This window comes from Cebus imitator, unplaced genomic scaffold, assembly GCF_001604975.1.
Source record: "Cebus imitator isolate Cc_AM_T3 unplaced genomic scaffold, Cebus_imitator-1.0 Scaffold7, whole genome shotgun sequence".
NCBI lineage: Eukaryota > Metazoa > Chordata > Mammalia > Primates > Cebidae > Cebus > Cebus imitator.
In genome coordinates, this window is record NW_016107322.1 from 5,582,436 (window position 1) to 5,606,663 (window position 24,228).

Below are 24,228 nucleotides of genomic sequence, written 5' to 3' on the forward strand. Positions count from 1 at the left end.
TATCAAGTAAGTGCTAACAGAGATGAGTTATAATGTTCCTAAGCAACACAGCTAAAAAAGTAAAGAATGAATGATCTGTACTTGGAGCTAGGATAAAGCTTGTGCTCTCAAGATCCTATATAGCACCATCAGATACATTATGTTTTATTCATATATATGTTACTACTGCATTTGATCATCAGCCTTCATTTTCCAAGGAATCAACAGCAAAAAGTTCAGAGGAGATGCATGTTTTATACATTTAAGTTAAAAGTGCATACAGCTAGGAGGCATGGTGGCCCATACCTGTAATCTCAGCACTTTGGGAGTCCTAGGGAGGAAGATCACTTAGACCCAGGACATTGAGATCAGCCTGACCAAGATAGTGAGACCCTATGTCTACAAAAAAAATAAAATAAAAATAAAAATTAGCTGGATATGGTGGTGTGCACCTGTATTCTCAGCTACTCGGCAAGCTGCAGTGGGGTGATCACTGGAGCTATGGAAATCAAGGCTGCTATGAATTGTGATTGCATCACTACACTCCAGCCTGGGTGAGACAGCAAGACACTATCTCAAAAATAAAAATCAAAATATATGATAATAAAATAAAAGTCTATATAGGGACTGGGGGAAATTCAGGAGAATAAGGTGATTCTTAATGATTATACCTAAACTTTACAAGAAAATAGAACTGAATCCAGTGTTTAATAAACATAGGTCACATTACTAACTTCCCTAATTCAGGAAATGAATAGACTATTTTAAATTGTTGAAATGTCACTTTGACCATCTACAATGACTGCACTTGATGGCTCTTGTATATATGACAAGAAAACAAAAAGTATGAGCATTACAGGATAGTTACTGTTTGGAAACGTTTTATTGGATAGTCCTATATTACAAAGTAGTAATGAATATTAACTGTTAAAAGAAACAGAAGCAAATGCCAGTGTTTGCCAGCTATAATAAATGGAGATGACCATAAAAAGAAGTAACACTAACCAGGTCCCAATTGTGTATTCATTTTACAGCTACATATTATATTATCTTATTCCTTTGGGGGGAATCCAAATACCTATTTTATAACAGGCAACATAGTGACATAAAACTTCATTATGAATTTATCTAAGTATGTGAAAATAGGCATATTTTAACTAAATTATTTCATGAACCCTTATAGATTAATCATAAAGTTGTATATTATAATGCTTCTACCTGTATGATGTTGAGGATATTCTTTGTTAGAAATTTCTATGAAATTAAATAAACAACTTATGCAATATTTTAACACTATTTGGATTGCATCTTGAAAGAATTCAGATTCAGAACAGGAACCAATCACAAAAGGCCTAGAAGTTCAGGTCAAGAAATTAAAGTTAATTCTAAGTGTAATGGAGGCATCATGTTAGACATAAATAGATATAATTAAGAGCTATTTAAGAGTTAGAGTCAATTGACTGATTAAAGATGAATTCATGGGTTGAGACAAAGTTCAAGGGTGTTATCCAGGCTTCAAACTTGCACAACTACTGAGCTAGACACAATAAAAGGAAGACAGGTTTTGGGGACAGGTGATGAGTTCAAGTTTGGATGTAGAAAGCAAGTGCGGAACTTATATGACACAAGAAAAAGAGGAAATCATACCAAGTATAGAGCAGAAATGTTTAAGCATTAAACCAGCTATACAGTGAGGAATAAGCTGAAGTACATGTTAACTTATTATAATTGTTTTGTTACACATATGGGGTTTTTTGAAAGTGGAATGTTAATTACTGCAAATCAAGTCTTTAATTCAATAGGTCTTTAATTCAACCTCCCCTGAATTTTCTATAGATTAGTTATTTGCAATGTGTCAGAGGTATTTGAGAAGCTAGGCAAGTATTTTATTTAAATTCCATGCTTTGAAAATTATAACACTGAATGACTTAAATATTTTAACAAGATGAATGCTCTCTCAAAGTTGATAAATGGATGCCACCTTGATGACAGATAAATGACAAGGTAACTAGAGTGTTAGGTTGTTTATAACTTCATTTTGAGTGACTGTCAGAGTCAAGTTTCTACTGCCATCTTAGCAAAACATAAGAACGTCTAGTAAATGTGTTATTGACTAAGTAGCTACATATTTACACTGATCTATTTTTGAAATCAGACCATCACCATCCTTTCTGTCTGTTGCTGTAGCAATATTCTCCCCTGAGCATCACTGTCAGGCAACACTAGCTATCTCTGCCTGATGCTAGCCTGCCTGGTGGTATGACAGTACAATAATCCTCTGAAAACCTTATAGAGCAGCTTTAATGTCAAAAGTTTCCCAAACTACGTGTTCTTAGTTTTAAGACTTAGTTCTTAAAACCGATCTCAAAACTCAGTTCAAAACCAAGTGTTTTTAGTTTTAACAGGTTTTCTTTCTGATTTTCAGAAAGTCAGAGCCCTTCCCTGGGCCAGAAAAATGAACACTCTGGACAAAGCTTATCTATGGCAGAAGAGAATGAGGCTAAGCCATGAAGAAGCAGAGACAACAGAAAGAAGAAATGGACTGATATAAATTGGGGAAGAACTGAATCTTCAGTGCCATCTAATCCAAGATTCAGATTTTCCTTTGAATGTATGAAAGTATAGTAACTTTCCAAATCAGTGATCAAATAAATCACACATCCCCACCTTTTTTTCTTAAGCTATTTTAAGTTAGATGTCTCTCACTAAAGATTAACAATTCAGACCAAAAATCAAATAACTGCAATATGGAACTTCAAGTTTGAACTGGTACTAATCAACAACCATCAATAGATTTTTACTGCGCATCCACCAAAAATATACAAGGTACAGTCTAAGCACGTTCCAGGTGTCAACTCATTTACTTACCACAATACCCAATAATGAACTTTGCTATCCCATTTAACAGATTTAAAAAACTGAGACCCAATCAGATTTCTAAGTTGCCCAAGAGCATAGAACCAGCCAAGGGTAAAGTCTGAATTTGAAGGAATACCTTTTGTCTCCAAGTCTCTTAACCTTGATATGAAGATTCTTAACTTCTGCTATATACTGCCTCTCTTGACATGACTGAGCTCTGATTCAACCTTCTAGTAGCTAAGTAATTTATTCTTTCTGAAACTAACTTTTTTCATCTCTAAAAGAGAGATAGTATTTCCCGCTGTAAAAATTATTGTATAAATGTAAAGCAATAATGCTTGTGAAAGCATTTTGAAAACTGCAGAGCACTAGAGAAATGTCAGTTTATATTATAAAATTATAAACTGCATTAAAGCTTTACTATCTCAGAATATTGTAATTAAGTTACTACAAAATTTAATCAATATATTTCAGCCAATAATATCTCAGAAAAGTAGATACAGGAGTCAACTCATATGTCAGAAAGCAGCTTTTAATCTAAACTAAAATAAATAATCCTGGTGAATAAAATCTGCTTTTCTTCAATAACAATGATGATAATGATGACTAAGATAAAATTAACTCATTTACATTTCACTATCAATTTAAATTTTCAAAATTACTTTACAGTTTTTACTTCATTTAGCATATTTTAGTGTCTTGGGAAATAAATCGATTATGTTTATTTTTCCCTTTTAATGTCAATCTACAGCTACTGTGCAAGTTTTAGTAATAAGTATTCCAGATGACAGCTTTGTGTGATTTATTATGAAGCTCATAAAAAGATAAATATAGAATATTTATTCAATTTCCTTTTGAACCCCTTCCTTTTACTTATCGTGAGGACTGTTCAACATCCCAGAGTATCCTCATACTATGTGTAAATGATGTTAAGATAAACTACTCATCATAAAGGCCAAATAATACATCTATGCCTAGTTCTTTCTTATTATGAAATTAAAGTTTTATAAAATATATATATTCATTCATGTCTTTAATCATTTCTTACTGAGCCTGGTACTTTCAGATGATCTTTATGCATTTAACATGTTCAAACTCACGTTTATTTTTATTTATGTTGGTAGATACTTGACAATAGGAGCTACAGTGATTAATCTTAAAATAAGCAAGTAGATTCTTATTACTAAATATGATTTTAGTACTGACTCTAAATATTATATTTATAATTACTATTTATAAATATCAAAATATGACTACATTCTGTATAGTCCACTATGACTTAGAGATTATTTTGGGTTGCAGAGAAATTTAGTTTGGTTTGCATCAACATTTACTCTAGCAATACAATGTTTTATAAGGTTCATAAAAACATTCTAATTGGACCAGTACCACTAATAACATTCAATTTATCTAAATCTTAAAGATAGACCCAAGAAAAAAATCTGAAGAAGAAATCAGACAACTGGAGAATGTGAATAAAATATACATTGGGCTATATTCATAAGAAACAACAACAGCAAAGTTATGAAATTAAATATATATGGTATATGAATTTACATGGTAATACATTTGATCTCCACATAAGTTCTTACCAATTCTGAAAGTTTACCCAAGCCAATTCCTTATTTTCAAAAACACTTATCAAAAATAACTTCTTTCCACATTTATGTAAGTCATGAAGGCCTATGTTATGAGAACATATAATCAGGCAAAATAAAATGCTACATAAAATGGAGAAAAAATGTGATTTGCTTTTTAGTAGTGTGTTAATGAGCCACAGCAGAGTAATTCTTTTATCAAAGCTTAAAATTAAACAGATACAAGCATAGCTGTTGATTTATATTTCCCTTATTTGACTTTTTATACATATGCAAAATTATTTTTAAGCTCATTTGTATTCATGTGAATTGGATTGCAATTTAAAGTCTAGAAGGTTTGATTTCATTAAATATTTTTTGCTTCAATCAAAAAGTCTGTACACACATGAACATTTCAAATCAAGTATTCATTTATTTTAAGATTTTTAACATTGAACTATTAAGTATAAGGGAAAGGAAAATGCAAAAATAGGGTTTAGCATAAAACTTAGTGAATAGGTTTATTGAACAAGCTAGACTTAGGTAGGAGCCAAAGTCCAAAATAGACAAACAGACATTTTTTTCCAACCATTGTCTTCTCCTCAAGTGAATTCACATGCTTTGTTCCTGGAAAATATCTTGGGAAGATCCACAGCTTAGTGGATATTTTTAGGCATTGAAATTTACAGACCAGTCTAATACCTTTATCTCTTCTAGCTGGGCTGACAGGGTTGGGAACTGCAATAATAGAGAAAGAGGGAAAGGTGTGCATAGTCACTGCTTTCCACCATTCATATCTTGAATTCCTTTTTCCTATTCGATATGCTGGGTCATGGTTAGAGAAGACAGATGGAGAGCTTAAGGCACAGAGAGGATCTTATTTAATTAGTGCAGCTGTAACCTGTGTTGGTGCCACTTCTCATGGGATGCTTTTGTGAGTTCTTGTGGGCAATGACTTGAAAAGAAGTAGAGATTATGTTTGGTGAAGCTCCTTACATTTTCCTGTTGATTCCTACATTCTGTTCATATCCATTTAAAATCTAACTCTACAATGTCACACACTATCTCAACTAAAAAAAAAAAAAAAAAAAAACTTTTTCTAAAACCCTCTCCCCTCTCACAATTTTTTGTAATAGTTGAGAAATGATCATTGGTTTTTTCATGATTACTTCGAAAATAAATTACATACTTTTTAACTTTAAAACAAACAAACAAACAAGATGAAACAACCAGGTTACTTTCTCTAGTGTCCAATCTGAGGATCTAGTAATGTCTTTAGAATGTGTGGACACCCATAACATTGTTTTCAGATTTGTAGCCTCACTAAAAATTATAGTTCACCAGGAAAAGTCCTAATTACCATCCTGTTAAATATACAGTTTTTTACTTAGGGAAACTATACTTTAGGAGATCCCAATTAAACAGTCCTTTTTAAAGAAAACATTTATAGATTTCATTTGTACAAAAGGAGAATTCCATTCAAGATGGCAAAATGTTCGTAATTTAAAATAGTACTTCCACTTCAAACACATGGCAATGTAAATAAAGTATAAGATTTAAAAAAAAAAAAAAAAAAACCNAACCCAGACGACAAACCCAGGCTTAAGAACAGGATGAAATTTCATTCTGTTTGACTGAAAATGAGAAGAGAAATGCAAACTGGCAAGTGGAACTACAGGGCTAAGTCCACAGTGAACAGAGGTGGCCAGGAGGTGGCCAGAACTTCAGCCTCCTGTGGTAAAAGAAGGAAACAAAATATCTTCCACATGAGTTGGGGGACTAGAGAAATTCATGCTGTTTGCTTGAAACCAGAGATTGGGGTAGAGCCCCCCCGTTGAGTGAGAGGTTGAACAAGAGAAATAAGCAAAACAAAACAGAATATTCACAGCTGAAGCTATTTGGAGAGTTAGTTTTATAAAAGGACCGTGGCTTAAATCCAGATAACTTTTAATCAGAAGCTGAACCAGGCCACCCAACAGCTTCTGCAACTGGGATGAAGGGGGCTCAAATCAGATGTGGGGAGAGTTTGGGCTAGGCAATTACAAAAATTCTGACAGTCAGAAGAAAAAGTCCCATAACTTGTCCTTTCACTCAGAATAAGCTTGTGCACCTAACCTGAACAAATGACCTAGTATAAGATAGCAAAGACAACCAACAGCCCCAAAATTGTCACTTTAATTTACTTTAGGTTAAATTTATTTGATGTAACCACCTAACAAAGACAAAAAGTATGCTTAATAATAATGTCAATTTTAAAAGAGCTGATAGCCAATATGAATAGTTTGATTTTTTAATTAGAAATTAATATAGACATCAAAATAGAAGCCTCAGTAGATAGATGGTATTATAGATTTGATATCAATTAAAGAGAGAAACAGTGAATTGAGTAACACTCATCAATTTACCCAACTTTACAGGCAAATTTCATCATTCTCTTCAAAGAATACACACAACCTCTATTTTTCACAAAATACCTCAAAGATTTTAAAAAAAAAAAAAAAGATGGAACGCCATCCAATTTTCTTTACAAGGGCAATATGACTTTTATAGTAAAACCAATAAGAATAAAAATTCATAGCCCAATTTGCTTTATGACCATAGGTGAACTATATTAAATAATTGTCAAAATCAGAAATATATTGATTTTAAAATATTAAAATTAGCATATTAAAAATAAAAATTACCATTGTGAATAAAAGGCTATTTTCTCTTCAGAAAATCTAATTTTATTATTCACAAAATAGACTACAAGAGTTAACCTAATGTAATCATCATTATAGAGAAGTGATTAGACATTCATTTGTAGGAAAAAATGTTATACCACAGATCAAAAGAATTGGCCTTAAATTTTTCTTGCAACCCCTCAATTTGTTATTTCTATCCTTTTTGCCTGCTTTATTTTTTCCTCTTTGGAATTTATAACCATGCAATGCACTACACATTTTAATTAATTTAATATCTGTCATTCTCTACTCTGAGACCTTTGGTCTGTTCATTGTTATATCTATAGAATCTAGAAGTTCCCTCTTTCTGACTCAGTCATGCCTTATTTTTGTGTGCACTAATACAGTGTTGTCCTGAATGTGAACTGAGAATGGTGCCTCTCAGCAAACTCTTCATTACCTACCTAGGACAAAGTGGTATATAAATTAAGGCTTTTTCAAGATTCTAAACTTAATAAAAAAATTTGTGGATTAAAACAACAAACGGAGATTTGTATCTTAAACAGCATATTGCACACATCTGTAATCCCAGCACTTTGGGAGGCCAAGGCAGGTGGATCACTTGAGGTCAGCAGTTCATGATCAGCCTACCTAACATGGTGAAACCCTGTCTCCACTAAATACAAAAAAATTAGCTGGGCATGGTGGCACATGCCTGTAATCTGAGCTACCTGGGAGGCTGAGAGTGGAGAATCACTTATAACCTGGAGGCGGAGGTTGCAGTGAGCAGAGATTGCACCATTGCACTTCAGCCTGGGCAACAAGAGTGAAACTCCATCTCAAAACACACACACACACACACACACACACACACACACACACACACCCCATATTTTTTCTAGTAATTCATTTTTTTTTTTGTATTTTCCAAAAGTATTAGTCTGTACAGATTTTTAAATTTCTTTTTAAAATTTTCTTCACCACAAGTACTTTGAGAAGCACTATATGAGAGGATATAATATTGTGTTATTTTTCTTGGTTTCCTAGACATTTTGTTCTTTAGCAAAGGTAATATCTTTCATTTTATTTTCTCTTGTTAAAAAATTAATTGGGAGGCCAGCAGAGTGAGGTGGCTCCAGCACCCTTGATTCCTGTGTAAGCAAATAAAAACCCCACTCAGTGTAAATGGTCATATTTCAGGTCAGTCATACCTCTAACTAGGGATTTCCACTGTAATTATCCAAATAAGGCTACTGCTCCACTTTAAGCGATCAAATATTTTATTTGCCTTGCTTCCACATTCACCCTATAAAAGCCTTCCACATAACCCCCTTGTCAGAGCCCTGAACAGCTTTGGTCTGGAGCTGCTAAATTCACAAACTGCTAAATGCTGAAATAAATTGAATAGTTTAATGTGCCTTCTAACATACTAGTACATAATATACACTTATAAAAGCATGAATGGGGATGCTTTCCAAGTTCTTTTCAGTTTACTTTATTAATCAAACTATATTATATCCAAGTCATGTACTTTTATTTCAATAGATGTATATAAGAAACATTGCCATGGATACATTCTACTTTACTTCCTTGTGGGGCCAAGAGAAGGTTAATGCCATTGTTAGAATTAGGAAAGTAAGAAATACTAGTATCTTACAGGGAAAAACAACTTAGCTTAAAACTTCACTGAAATAACATACTACTTTAAAAGTGAAAATTAGGAGAATATTGAAGGATCTAAAAAATTTATCACATGAGGCACAACAGAAGATTGTTGGAAGTCTTCATAGGTGAATATTTAAGGCATGGTTTTAGATATGCAAAAGATTTTGATTAGTTATAGGAAATGATTTTAAGCTATCATTTAAGACCAAGTTTAAAAATTAAGGGGGTTGCTTTGTGAAGTAGAGTTCTCAGTATGGGAAATATTCAACTGTAATCTGGAAGACTCCATGCCTTTTAGGTAAAAGATTAGACTAAATGCTATTTAAGGCACTTTCAAGTCAAAGCTATTACAATTCTATGAACTAAACAGGAACTGAAAGATCATGGATGAATTGGATGATAGCTAACATTTGGTATTCATTTGCATTAAAAATCATCCTGGTGCTACATAATTTGGAATAAGGCAGAGAGAAGAGAGGCAGCTGGCATTTGTTACAATTCTACACTACCAAATACTATAATGGCTTTTCTAGCATTTCCTCATTGGAGACTTTTAGCAGCCTGACAATGTAGCACACCCATTTTTAGTTGAGAAAACTGAGGTTCAGGGAAAATGAGTTAATAAAGTGATTACAGTTGGAAAATAGCAGGGATATAATTGAATGTAGCCTACATTCACACTCAGTCTGAGACCAGAATTGGGGCTCCTTTCACCAAAGCAGCCTGTCTTATAACTCAAGATTTCCCCTAAAATACAGTTTTCACTGTGTGTGTGTGAGTGTGTGTGTGTGTGTGTGTGTGTGTGTGTAGGCTGACACACACATATACAAGTACATATATAGTGAAAACTGTATTTTTAGATGCATAACTGTATTATTAAGATATATGTATATATCTTACGAAAAAATTATCTAAAGATGTGACAATACTGGTACCCTAACCATCCAACATTTAATATTTTCAGCCATAGTATAAATTGCAAAACATATAAGTACAATGACAAACACCTCTGTTTAAAATTTTCAGAGACATCTTTCCTCAAAAGGTGAATGTAAGAGTTCCTTTAAATATACACCACGTGATTCTAAATTTAAGTTTTCAACAACAAAGTCCTGGAGATGAATTTGGTTGATACTAAAGCCACATTGATATGACACTAGTGGAGGCAACATAAAATGTAAAGAATCTTGGTGAGGACCTACTATTGAACAAATGATGTAATCATATGAAAGCTGAGGAAAGATGTAGAATAGATGAAAAATCTCAATTGTGCAACATAGCTGCTCCATGTTTTGTGAATACCTATAACAAAACAAATTGACATAAAGGACCAAGATGGTGACAGAATTTTGAATGATCCAAGAACCAAATGTCATATAACGCAAAAGAGGAATTCGTTTTAAAATATAACTTGAAATATAAAATTTCAAACTACCCAAACAGATAATTCATTTCTAATTTTAGAGACCTAGAGTCTGCCTTGAACTTTGGGCCCCTGAATTCAAGCATTGCTGGACCCAACATACCAACCTGAACCCATCAGACAAATAGGAAGCAACTTTTAATGATGCCTTTAGAAAAATGCATGTCAATAAGGAAGTATCTTTCTAAGTATTAGCTATAGAGAAATAAATGGGAAATCAGCACAGAGCTACAAAATAAATTAATAGTTTCTTCAAACAGAACTTCCAACAACTTTGTTGCTTCTTTTCATGCTTCAGATTTAGGTATTTCTCTCCAAAACTGTAGTTTACTCTCCTCTATTTCAGAAAATCCATGCTCCAGCTAATTATCCTATTTCATTTTATGTTATTCCTCAGCTAAAGCTGACAAAATAATCATAGTGGATTTATTTCTAGACTTTAATTAAAAGTAGAATTTTATTAGAATATTCTTTATTATTTTCTGTAACAAATTTTTAAAGAAAGATCAACATATAAAGGTCATTTGATCAGCACTATGAACTTCTAGGAGCACAATTCAGTTTCATTTTTTATAAAATTGCTCCCCAAACAGAATCTGCCATACCTTTAATATCAATTTAAATACAAAAAGAAAACTCTATTTCCCAGCTCTTTCCACATGAGAATGAAAATTAAAATTTCTGGGAAAGATAAATTGTCTGGTGTATTTGATAAACAAAAACAGGAAACAAAGAATGGTAGAATATCCTTGGAAATACTTGACTAAGAAAAGACAAAAACATACAACACACACACACACACACACACACACACACACACACACACAGAAGTCCTTCTCTTTCTTTTGAAATGATGCAAATTCAAAATGATGTCTACGCCTAAGTAAAAGCTGCCTTAATATATCACAGGCCCAGAGAAAGCAAAATGAAATGAAACCATGACATATTTGAGTGCTCTAAAAGTGGTACCTCCCCCAGGAACCTTCAGTGCCCTGAATAAACTAAGTCATATTCTTCATAACACCTGAGGCCTGTACCTTAAAAGCAATTTCATTATTAAAAAAAAATAGAAAAATATTTCCTGTCTACTCACATAGTTGAGAGTTCCACCCTATTCTTAGTGAAGTTCTTGGACATCATTTTCCATGCTAATAGGCTATCACTGACTCTGGTTCGACCCTATCAATTTTACTTCTGAGTTCTTTAATAGGTTCTCTTCCCCGTGGCTAATAATGCTATGACTTCTGGACCTAGGCCTCCTTTTTATACATGTTGCTTTTTAAAGTATTATCTCCCTGCCAATCTTACTGTTAACTTTACATAGATACTGCCCTAATCTCAACTTCCATTCCAACTCTCTACAGAGTTCTGGTCCAGGATTTCTACTTCACAGCTACACATTTCACCCTGAATGCCTCTTCACCAGTTCCAATTCAAGACATCTTCATCCAACAACAGCAATAAAAACAACCTTTCCTAGCCACTTCCCTATTTCACTAATGATTCCAGTCACCCACAAGCCAAATCCAAACTATCTTTAATTCGCTCATGGCAAGCTTAAAGTTTGAAACATAAAGTGTCTGAATTAAGAACTCAAGTTCAGGTAGAAGAGAGGTATATTCACCCCTAGCTCCATTGTTTACTACCGGCATAACTTAGGTATATCACCCAAATTACCCAAACCTTAACTTCTTTACCACAAAAGTAAAATTAATAACAATAACATTGGTAGAGCTATTTAAAAGTACTTTATAGATATATAAACAGATTTAGTATTCACAATAACTAAATGAAAGATACTACCATTATTTCTTTTCTATAGATGAGAAAACTGAAATATAGATAGTTAAATAAAATGCCAAAAAGCGATTTTTAAAAAAAGTAAGTGGCTGAGATTCAAACCCAGTCTGGCTCCAAGACTGTAACCACATCGGCACCGTCTTCCTGAAAATAATTTCTCTCAGTGTTGTTGTGAGCATAAAAATAGTCTATACAATACTTGTCAATATTAGCTGCTACTATCATTATAAATTTCTACTTCACAAAAGTCAGAAGCAAACCATCCAGTATACAAATTCCTACGGCACTTCTTGAACTACATGACTTACATACTGCCTTTTATTGCTTGACAATCATGTTACTACATTGTGTGTGTTATAAGCTGTTTTAAGCTAGGAATGGTGTATAAAACTATCTCATGCTTAATAAACATTAGTGGAATTAATGTATGTCAAAGACTTTTTAATTGATTATTGTGACCCATATCCATTTCAGTCTCTTGCAGCCTGGTCTTTTGTTATCCTAAAGTTTATGGATGTGTGCTCATTCGGAGAACTCATGTTTCTCCAATTTTTAAGCTCTTTGCTCGAGTTCATCCTTTCTACATTGAGCTGTTTCCTAGACCCCATTCACTGGCTTCCGAGTCTGACCTACTCCTGAGTCCTTCTACATTCTACACCTTACCATGGTCTCAGCTTTCTAGCTTACCCAATGTCATCTATTCCTACTTGTTCTAGGGTGTGCTCAAGGCCCTAAGACTTAAACACCATGCTCAAAGGTTACACCAACAAGTACCTAGACTGTACACTAGGAGCTTATGTGGAGTTGCTAGGAGAGCAACACTATGTTGGAGTGTTGATTTCTATAATTTCCAAACATGTATTTTTGTGAAAATCAAGAGGAAGGAGCTGTTTTTCCACAATAAGGATATTTCTACTATGTAAAAATAATATTCAAAATTCTCAAAAACTGTTATGACACAAAAAAGCTATTTTCAATATTTATGTTAAAGGTGTGAATTTTAAGAGGCTGTACAATATGGACTAATTCATGTATGCAATAATGTATATATGCATAGAAAAATGTATGGTTTATATACTGAAATGTGCATAGTTTATATTAAAAAGCAAAAGTTATGAATAATTTCCCTCTGTCTTACCTGTATTTTCTATTTTTACAATAAACTATTATTTGTATAAGAAAAATAGTTAAAAATCTGTTGCGTTAGAACATTTTCATTAACTCTTGTTACTGTCCCCAGTGCCATATAATCAGCAAATTATCTGGCAGTATTTTATACAAATAATCTGGAAAACTAAATTTTACTCATATGTTTTATATCTTAAGATCTTAAAAAAAATCTTACCTAAAGTCCATCTCTAGCTGATCTTTTATTCTTTCTTTCTGGCATCAGCTATACAGATACTGAGACCAATAGTAACTTAAATGGATACTTTCAATGTCATCTAAATTTAAAGACAATATGTATTCAATTTTCAGTTAACTATACATCTTGCTTAGTCTTCTAATTTTTCCTGGTGCCTGGAGTTGTTTCCTAAAACAAGTTTTGCTGTATACATGCATGTTTTTGTTTTTGTTTTGGTATTATCCATCTAGAATACAGAATCCTCTAAAAGCAAGTTTAGTTCATTTATATTTACATAGGTGTTTTTCAAATAATACAGTTGCCATTTCCTTTGGGGGAAAAAATAAATTTTAATGTGCCATGTAGCAACTAAAACAAATGACATGTCATCTATACACCAATACTGCAAAAAATTCCAACCCTATAAAGTAGTATGAAAAAAATATAATAAACTTTCCTACAATAAACAGGGTCCTTAAACCATTGCTCAGTAGCATTTATTACAGCAATCCAGTTACATGTTCCCAAATAAAATCAAACCCGCTTGGTTTTTAATGTGAAGTAGTACTGATGGTAGGAGTTTCAGTCCAGAGCACTGGCCAAATGTGAATTTTAGAAGGAGCTATTAATGGTAAAAATCTGCCCGTACCTTGGTCAAGCAAAACCTTGGTGGACAGAAACAAAAGAGACTCTACTAAAATTTAAACAACCTGTAATAGGAAGATAGGCAGGCAATATGGTCTGAATGTCTGTTTCCCTCTCCCCCCAACCCCATCACCCCCAAATTCATATGTGGAAACCTAACTTCCAAAGGGATGGTATTAGAATATTAGAAGGTGGGGGTTTTAAGGTGATTATTTCAAGGGCGAATCCTTCACGAATAAGGCTGGCGCCATTATAAGGAACTGAGGAAACCAGGGTTCTGCCTTTCCTCCAATGTGAGAACACAGTGAAAAGACGCCATCTATGAACCAGAATGTAGGCCCTCACCAGACAATTCATGGTGTTTTAGCAGCCTGAAAAGACTAAGACAGGCATTGAGGGCTAATTAACTTGGCCTAAAGTGATGAAAATAGTTGCTTTCCTGTCTTGCTTTCCAAGTTATTTTTGGTAATTATATTAACTCTTATTCCTTATCATAATAGACTGAAAATAGGTGTGTAGGTATGAGATTTTTTGTTGTTGTTAATTGCATGGTTCCTAAAAGACACCTTTATGTCATATGATGACAAGTAGCCTGTTAGTGTTTGTGTCTAACAAATTATTCTCTATGTACTAAAACAAATATGCACAGCAGTGTAGAATGTATCATTTTAGTGATTTTAAGTGTAAAGGTTAGTAGCATTAAGTGCATTCACACTGCTGTGCAACCATCACCACCATCCATCTATAGAACGTTTTCATCATCTCACACTGAGACTCTGTACCTATTAAATATTAACTCTTCATTTCTTCCTCTTCTCAGTCCCTGGTAGCCACTGATCTACTTTGTGCTTTCATGTGTTTAACCATCCTAGATTCCTTATGTAATTAAAATCACAAAATACATGTTTTTCTGCATCTGACTTATATTACTTACATAATGTTATCAAGGATTATTTATGCCATAACATGCATCAGAGTATCATTCATTTTTATGGATGAATATTCCAGCATCTGTATATACCATATTATATTTTTCCAATGAACATCGGATTGCTTCCATATTTTGCCTGTTACGAATGATGTTGACATGAGCTTAGATGTATAAATGTCATGCTTTCCATTATTTTGTGTATATACCCAGTTTTTGTTGCTGTAACAGAATGCTAATATTGCATGTTTGGAAAAGGGATAATTCAACAAAAAGTAGTCAGGCATGCTGGTGGGCACCCGTAATCCCAGCTACACAGGAGGCTGAGGCAGGAGAATCACTTGAACCCAGGAGGCAGAGGTTGCAGTGAGCTGACATGGTGTCACTGCACTCCAACCTGGGCAACAGAGTAAGATTCCTTCTCCAAAAAAAAAAAAGGAAAAAAAGGAATTCAGCAATTCCTTCATCTCTTTATATAACACCAGCTTAAGTTTCATCATTCAATACATATAGTCTAGTAATTTTATTCCTTAAGTGTGCTGTGCTGTCCATGTGGAATTGATTATGCTGGCTTAAATTCTTTCTTCCCCTAGTCTTGAAACTTATAAGTTTAGTCTCTGAACTACATGGTAATAAAAATTACTTTCATTATAAAACAGGTTTATAACAAATATTTCATATAGATCAAAAGGTTGAAAAGATTTCAAATTTTAGAAAAAGGACTTTTTAGAAAGAATTACATTATATCTCAGTTGATAGCATGTATACATAACCATTAGCATCAATTTAAGTTAATAACAACCTGATTCTAACCCATTACTTAAAATTTTATACCTTTGTAGCATTTTACATGCTTCTCTGTAGTTCACCAACAATACTTTATAAGAGCAAAAATTAGTACATTTCAAGCAAAGTTTAAAACCTGAGGGTCAAAATGAGGAAATATCTACTCATTTAAGCAACAAAGTGACTAAATTTACTCGAAAGAAGCAGAACTGCTTTTCGTCGAAATGAATGTCCCTTCGTCAAAGCACAGTGCTGAATGTCATTACTTTGAAGCAAAACTTTATAATTTATCACACATTTTATAATTCACCATACAACTAAGAAATGTAATATGGCTTTAAATCATGTAAAAATACTTAGAGTATAAGAATGACAAATAATTCAAATACATGAAGTATGTTTGCTCTAATAATTTAGAACATAATAGATGTTTTCATGGCCTATCTTCCCCAGAACAGGCTTATCATATTAATTTTATCCAGTCTTTTTCTATGCCCTCATGGTTTATATTTGGTAGTATATAATGTGTATTTGATGTCAAAATTATCTTCATTGAATGAAATTTATTAGGGGGTGAGTACATTCATATGTCTATAAATTTACTCAGTGACAATTGTTGGTGATGCTAACATTTATTGCTTTCTAGGTGCTACATATTAAATAATTTACATATTTAGTTTTAATAATATAAAATTGTGGATGTTTATTTTTAATCTATAAAGAAGGCAATTTCATATCGTACATCCTGAGATTTTAGCATTCATTTCCCATAAGAACCATGAGATAGTTATTTATATATGTATATTTAGTTATATAACATATTATTTTATAGATAATGAATCTATGTCATAGAGATGTTAAATATTTTGTCCAAGGTTCCCTACATAGTTAAGCAACAAACTCAAGAAATGAATTTGGCAATTTGACTCTATAGGCCATTGAATGAAATAGTCTATTACATTATAACAAGATAACATGCAGTGAAATATACTCAGTGGGGGAGTCTGCTTCATTTCTGGACTCCTTCCCTTGATAACTTACTCAAAGCCTGTAACTACCTAAAGCATAGTCTGAGTATTAATAGGAGAATGGTATCACCTAACAGCTGTTAGAAAGGCAGACCCCAGGCCTTAACTCTAGGCCTGTTGATTCCAAATTTGCATTTTAACAAGATTCCCATGTTACAGTGTTTCATATGCACCTTACCTTTTAAGAAGAACTGATCTAACCTGTGTTAATTTTTGAGACTTAGTAAGCACATGCAAAACAATAAATCTACATTCAGAAAGTAAAACAAAATAAGTCTATATGTAATAAAAATTTTCTGGTTCAGGTAACCTGTGTTCAATAAGAAACAATATTTTATATATAATTTTGGGCAGACACAAAATGAATTCTTATGAATGCATGCATTCTCCACGCCTTTTCTTTTCATCCCACATACCTCTTTAATTTATTCGGTGAATAGATGTCTATTATGTCTTTTTTCATGAGATGGTGACTTCAGTTTGCCATTTTACTCTCTGTAATTCACACAAGCTGTGGCTTTCTCTTTACACTTAGCCCTTTAGGGTTTTATATACAATCTCTGACATCATGACATGGAGTATTTCTTCCCACTAGATGGCAGTAACGGCAATTTAATAATACATATAAAGACACTTCCAGCTTGCTACAGGGCACTGCAAACAATGACTGGGTGAGGGTTTCGTGAATTGCTGGTTTTAATATAGGGAGCAATGACTTGGTGACAAATTGGAGAACAGTTTTTCTCTTTTGATGTCTATGTTTAAATTTCGTTTTGCATGCTTTTCGAGATTAAAAGCAGTCTTGTTTGCGTATCTCTTACCCCTAGCTATATAGAGCAACTATTTTATGAATTTTTACTCGTAAGAGTTTGAAAATAAACAAGTGGTTGCTAAAATAAGTTATTTTTCAGTACAACTAGATAAATCATTTTCTTATCCCAGTTTTTAAGGAGATCTTTCCTTTTCTTTCCTATAAAAGACCATATAATTTCTAAATGTATATATTCAAAAAGGAGATCTTTCATTTTTTTTCTATAAAAGAACATATAATTTCTAAATGCAGACATTCAAGATTCTTATGAGAAATCACATCTCGGATTGATAAATTTATTTTTATTAAGTTTCTTTCCAGTAAACGTTTTAAGAGGACCACATACAAATACCCTAGAGAAGTTAAGCAATAACAGCAAGGAGAGGTTTATAGTAAAATAAGATTTTAGCATATATAAATGCAGTTCTATTGACATTCTACTTAGAGTTTGAATATGACTTTTTACATTCAGAATATTTTTACATAAATAAGGATTGGAAGAGAACAAAGCTTATTAATAAAAATCTAAGTTTCTTTGGGACTTTTTGGACTTCTTTAGGGCCTCATTCTAGCCTTGATGTTTCAAAGGATTGAAAATAAATTTGCCATTGATCACATTTGTCATATACTGATCTATGCTGAAACTCTGAAATTGCTACCCAAGTTCTTCTCTGTGATCTAAGCCAGATTCTTTTTTTCTACATCATGGACTAATGTTTTACAATTTACAATAAAAGTTCAACTAGAGAAATTAAATGTGAAAACATTAAAACATTCATATTTTATTATTTGAATCAACAGACACAAATGTTGGGTTGATTTTCTATGAAATTATCTAAATGCTTACTTTCTATTTTTGTACTTCCATGTATCAAACCATTCTCAGAAGGGCCTGGCCCATGGACCCCACTTTGCATAGTGCTACACTGCTTCCTAGCAGAATGGAGCCACATCTTGCTGAGGAGTTAGCTTTAAAGCAACCATGCATAGTGAAAACCTGGGCCTCTCAAATAGTCTAACAAAGGCAGGATTTTTACTTTTATTTTTAAACTTAGCTTCTTTGTTATCCGGAATGATGTGATTGGTTTCCATTTTGATGCTATTAAGTATGAAAAATCCATCTATCTTAATGCTGGACTTACACTGAGCATAAGATAGGTGCCCAAAACGTGATGTTCCCAGGCACAGAAACTGATACGTGTCTCCCAGCTGGGACTCAGGTCTCTCGCCTCTGGAGAGGGAACACTGTCTTTTGCCACTATTTTATGACCCTCAATCTGCATCCTCCTTCCTCCACCCCCAACTGTTCTTATTCTTCCCCAGAGTGAGTACCAATGACTATATTCCCTTCCAGAGCCACACCAAAAGATTAAACAATGGCAACTTATACTATTAGAAAGAAAAACAATATCTGCTCATACAATATGATAGTTTGTAGACATCAGTTGAGCTATGCACACCCATTTTGGAGCAGGATGAAAGGCCAAACAAACAGCCTTCTGTGAAGATATCTTTCAGAAGCACTTTAGTAATAGGTCAATGGCAAATAGGCCTAAACACAGATGTTTGAGTCTGAGATCTCAATTCTGTTTGGATACTATTACATCAATTTTCTAAAAATAGGTTAATTTCATTATTATCCCATAAACCTGTACGTCTGAATATAAATATTCATACATACATTTTGTAGGTATTTGACACATGTCAAACTAACATTGGCAACATATGTTTCATATCTAAAATCCAAAATGAGTTCAGTGTCAGCTTTTATCATTTGATTTTATGTAATTTAGCTGAGATGGGCCTGAATCTTAGCTTTAGACCATTTTGGATTTGGTTTTAGATATATACATTCATTTATCACTAAACTGAATATATTTTCTAAAAAACAAATATTCATGGAGTTATTTTAGTTTCGGAATATTACTAATACTGTCTATGATTTAAAATATATTTTCTTTTTTTTCCACTCTAATATAAAGTCCAAAATGGGGAATATGTTAAAATTATCCAGTTTATATGTATCAGATAGGTAAACATACCAAAATTTCCTAAGTACATACATTTATTTGCCAGGCATAGATCAGAAAACTAGAACATTTCATCTGTACTAGTTTCTCCGTTTGACTTAATACTCTGTTTTGTTTGTTATTGTATCAAAGGTGCATGTTTAAAAATATCAGTCGGTATCTGAAGCTCAAGCAAAAATCAGCATCGCTTATCACTCTGCCAGACTTTAAAAAATACACACATAAAACAAACAAAACAGTAACAAAACAAAAACTCTACACAAAACTGATTTGCGTACCATGTAAAACTGTTTTTAAGAAAGCAGTGCTCAGGAAACAAAGAGCCAGCAAGTAGGAGAGTAACTTACAAAAGAACTATTTTCTAATTTTCTGATACTATCTATTTCCAAACTAACACTTAATGATTGTATAATTGTCTATGTGAGTTTTTATTAATATACATTATTTTATATGAACATGTGTGCGGTAGGTGATATTTTTTGCAAAACATTTATATTTTTCAAGCATAACCAAATATATTCATATTATTTGAAAGATTAATATAATATTCTTTATGTCCTAAGCCATGAATTTGAAAGAGTACAGTTAATATTATACATGGTTGTGTGTATGTATGTATATCAATTAGGGCTTAGCACTGAAAAAAAAAATCATAAAAACAACAGTACACAGAAGACATTTCTATCTAAGAGTAATGGGCTAGGAAAAGTCAGCTGAGAATAAATGTACACAGACACAATTTTCATATAAATGTAGGGGGAAGTTTGATTAGGATTTAATTTTTTTAATGTAAATAGAAATAATGCAAATAGGTTTATTTTAGATTTTTTTTAAAATTAGGTTTAATTATAACTCATGCAACAAGTTAAGGATGAAAAAAATCTTGTTACACATAAAATTCTTAAACAACTCTGCAGTACAGCACATCCCCAAATCCTTTAACTTACATTTGACTTTAGCATGGAAAAGAGGGTCAAATTTGTAACATCATTTGAGAAGACTACATTTTTCCCAAGAGCATCTATTAAGATTTTAAATAATGATGATGATTATGATGGCAGGGGATAAAGTTAACAGTTAGAATTTCCATGGAACTTACTGCATGCCAGTATTGCCTTAAAGGCTTTACACATATTATTCTATTCTGTTGTGAGAATTTAATAAATTATAAATCAAATATTATGATATTAATATTCTGTTTTGAAGCACCTAGTATCTACAAGTTCACTCTTCTAAAATACTGCCATAAGTGTTTAATCAATTTCCACAGTTCCTCTCAGGCTAGTTTTTATGTAGCAGAGTCAACTCCTAAAAATATATATTCACTTATATATGATATGAACTGAGAGCTCACTGATGAAAAGCCTCCAAGGGCTTCCTATTTGACTTAGGAAAAACAATCCAATATTGTTGATATGGCCAGCAAGACCTTTCACGGCCTTACTTCACCATCTTACTGTCTTTGGTATAGCTCAAATATGCCACACTGTGCTCTCCTTGAAAACCTGACCAGCTCCTCCCTCTGCCTCCGGCTACCCTTTCCCGAGATATGCATGGCAGCATGCTCCTTCACTTCTCACAAGTCTCTGCTCAGATGCCACCAACTACCAAAAACCATCCGCAACCAAAAATAAAACAATCACTCCCCATAGCCACCCAACCAACTTTATTTTTCTTCACACTATTTGACACTGTCAAAAAGTCTGATTTTTTTAATTTGATTTTTGTTTTAATGTCTTTCCCCTCCTCTCCAAGTGCCCCCAGCACCATCTGTAGACTATAAGAACCATATTTGCTTGGGACTTTTTGTGTTCACTACTATAACCTGAACTCCTTACAAGAGTGCCTAGTATATAGTAAGCATTTAACCAATGTTGATAGATCGAATTGAACCATTCTTGCCAATTTTCTCCTTACATTTCAGCTGAACTAAATCTGCCTGATCCACAGTTTGCTTGGAATTTAGGCTCAATGCTAACCACACACACACATAGCACACACATGTAATATATGTATACTAAGACTTTTAAAGACTTGCTAAAAAGCTTCTCAAGGGCATGATCTACCTTTGCTATATTATTGTTAGGATTTAAATTTTGTACAAGAAATATACTTTGTGTATGCAAAATTTAAGAGGGAAAAAGTAAGATACACCTAAGACTATGGTAGGTATACTATATCAGTTTACTATATGAAATGTGAATATGTAATAGACATATCAATAAGAGTGTAATATATGTTAAATATGTAATAGATGAGTATACAATATATAATACATATATATAGCTTTCTGATGACCTGTGCCATTCTAAACAAAATAATATTTATATCAAGGAGTCTTATTTATTCTTATATATGACTGTATCATGTTTATTTTCCTTGAATTGTACTCACTTGGATTAATCCATGGCTTAACTTATTTTTCCTCTCTTCATTATATCCAGTCTTAAAGAAAATCCTGCATCCACCTTTATAGGATTGGTAGAAGCTTAGCAAATCTACTCCCTAACTCATTCCTTTCTACTGACCTATGGTTTCATAAATGTGATTTTTGTCACCAAATATGGTGACTGAAAAGTACAAACATTACATCATAGTGAAGCAGCATATATTCTGCCATGGGGATCAGATATTTTTGGAGATCGATAGCTCTAGATAACAAATAGATTGGTAAAAGAACACAGTCTACCAAACTGCAATTGACTTTGTAAATCTTAGTTTCCTATTTTCTCATAGACATCAGGTCATTTTCATGTAATTATCAAGTCTGAAGTTAAAATATCACTGAGATTTGCAGTCCATGATAATATTGGTTCTTTTTACTATGGCTATGATAGAAGACAGACAATGAATATCCAGACTTTTATTTCCTTAAATTAAAAATAATGAGCCTTAATATGGAATATTCTGTACATTAATTTAAAAGGATATCTATAAAAAACAAGAAGAAGAGCAATGTGTTTGAGTTTCTCTATCAAAACAAGCCACATAAACAAAACCACATCTAACAAAAGAGATGTACAAATTTGCTGTGCTTTCTGAGTCTGGAGAAGCTCATGAGCGAGGTAGAGAAACACACACCACATTCTGACATTGGCTGCCTCAGGATAAGAGGAGGAAATAATTAGTAACTTTCTCTTTATATGTGTCTGTTTTGAGTTTTAGAATCTATTGCCTTCATAATCATATATCTATATAATTACGTTTACATAATATGTACTTACGTAATTTACTTACATATACTTATATAATTTACTTAAATATATATGTCTGCAATATACAATTACATGTATAAAATATATAATGGTATATTATAATCCTGTACAAACTCTGTGTGTAATATGCACATATTAACATATACACATACATATATGTATATTCAAATTCACCAGTTGTTTTTAATTTAACATTGTTTTTCTGTGTTTTATTCTGGAGGCAATTATTAAGTTTACTACTATGTCAACTGTCTTTGGGTAAGAAATGTTACATTAAAATGTATATTTTACTTTCAGGAAAGGTTGTGAACCTGTTCCACTAAAATACTGATTAGTCATTTAGCCAAAACCAGTATTTTAAATATTCTAATAAGTAATGAGAAATAGTACAGTATTTCCACCAATCCATTGCATATGCTCTGTACACATTTCAGAAGAAAATATATGACTGATTTAAAATTTTTATTATAAATAATAAACATATTAGGATGCATGGCTTTGAGATAGCAATGGTACTATACATAACATCTGATGTAAGTGTGTATTGCTTGCAGAGATAATCTGGCTTCAATAAAGAAGGTGTATTGTTATACCTATTTCATTTATTTTAATAACTAGATCTTCTGACTGACAAAAGTTTAAACCTGCCATAAATGTTAATTATTTTTGGCACAGTAGAAAGAAACAGAATATATTAGTGTTACTATAATAACAATGAATTTATAAGCATTTACATACAAAAATCTCTTTAAAGGAAAAAGAACACTGAATTAGAAGAGAAATACTTTTGTTGGCTTTTCTCAAAATAGGGCTATACTGAAGCTTGCCAAATCCAAAAATTATTAACTGGCAGAGTCAAGTTAAAAACATTTCAGCTTCACATAAAAATATACTTTGAGTTCTAGGGGTGCTACTCATTCTCTGCTCTATAGGAGCATACAAAACTAGAACAGTGAAAAAAATCACCAAATATGGTATGGCATGTTACAGTGCAATATTAAAATAATATGTCTTTCAAGTAATTAAGACTTACTGTTATTTTGGAGCTATCTCATTTCAGTGCCATTTTAATAATCAATAACCTGAAATCAAAAGTAATAAATCAATAGTCATCAAAAATTTCCATAAACTAACATACATCCAAATCTTTCATTTCACATTTATTCTTAAAACAGTTAAAACCAAAACATACTTATTAAAGTGGGATATCTAAAATGCTTAAACATTTTACTTTCAAATCCGTCAGTTGAAATCATCCTCCCTATAATAAAAAGTCTTCTTTTTAGATTCCCTAAAAACTACTACACAATAATATCAATAATGTTAGTAAAGTACTTCACTAGGAATAATCAGTCTAATTCATTGTAGGTCTCTTTTCTCAGTTTGAAAACATGTAACTTCTAAACACCAAAATTCACAGTAGTAAAAATTAATAAAAATATTAAAAGAGGTCCAGTCATAGTTAGGTTTCCAT

At 32.6% G+C, this 24,228-nt stretch overlaps 1 long non-coding RNA gene across 1 annotated transcript in view; it reads right to left on the bottom strand.

Moving 5' to 3' along the window:
- Positions 1 to 24,228, bottom strand: part of LOC119472861 — a 193,895-nt gene that overhangs the window by 40,351 nt on the left and 129,316 nt on the right. Inside the window, exon 3 of the long non-coding RNA XR_005202039.1 lies at positions 23,788 to 23,836. This is a non-coding gene — a long non-coding RNA (uncharacterized LOC119472861). The remainder of the gene's footprint in view (positions 1 to 23,787; positions 23,837 to 24,228) is intronic.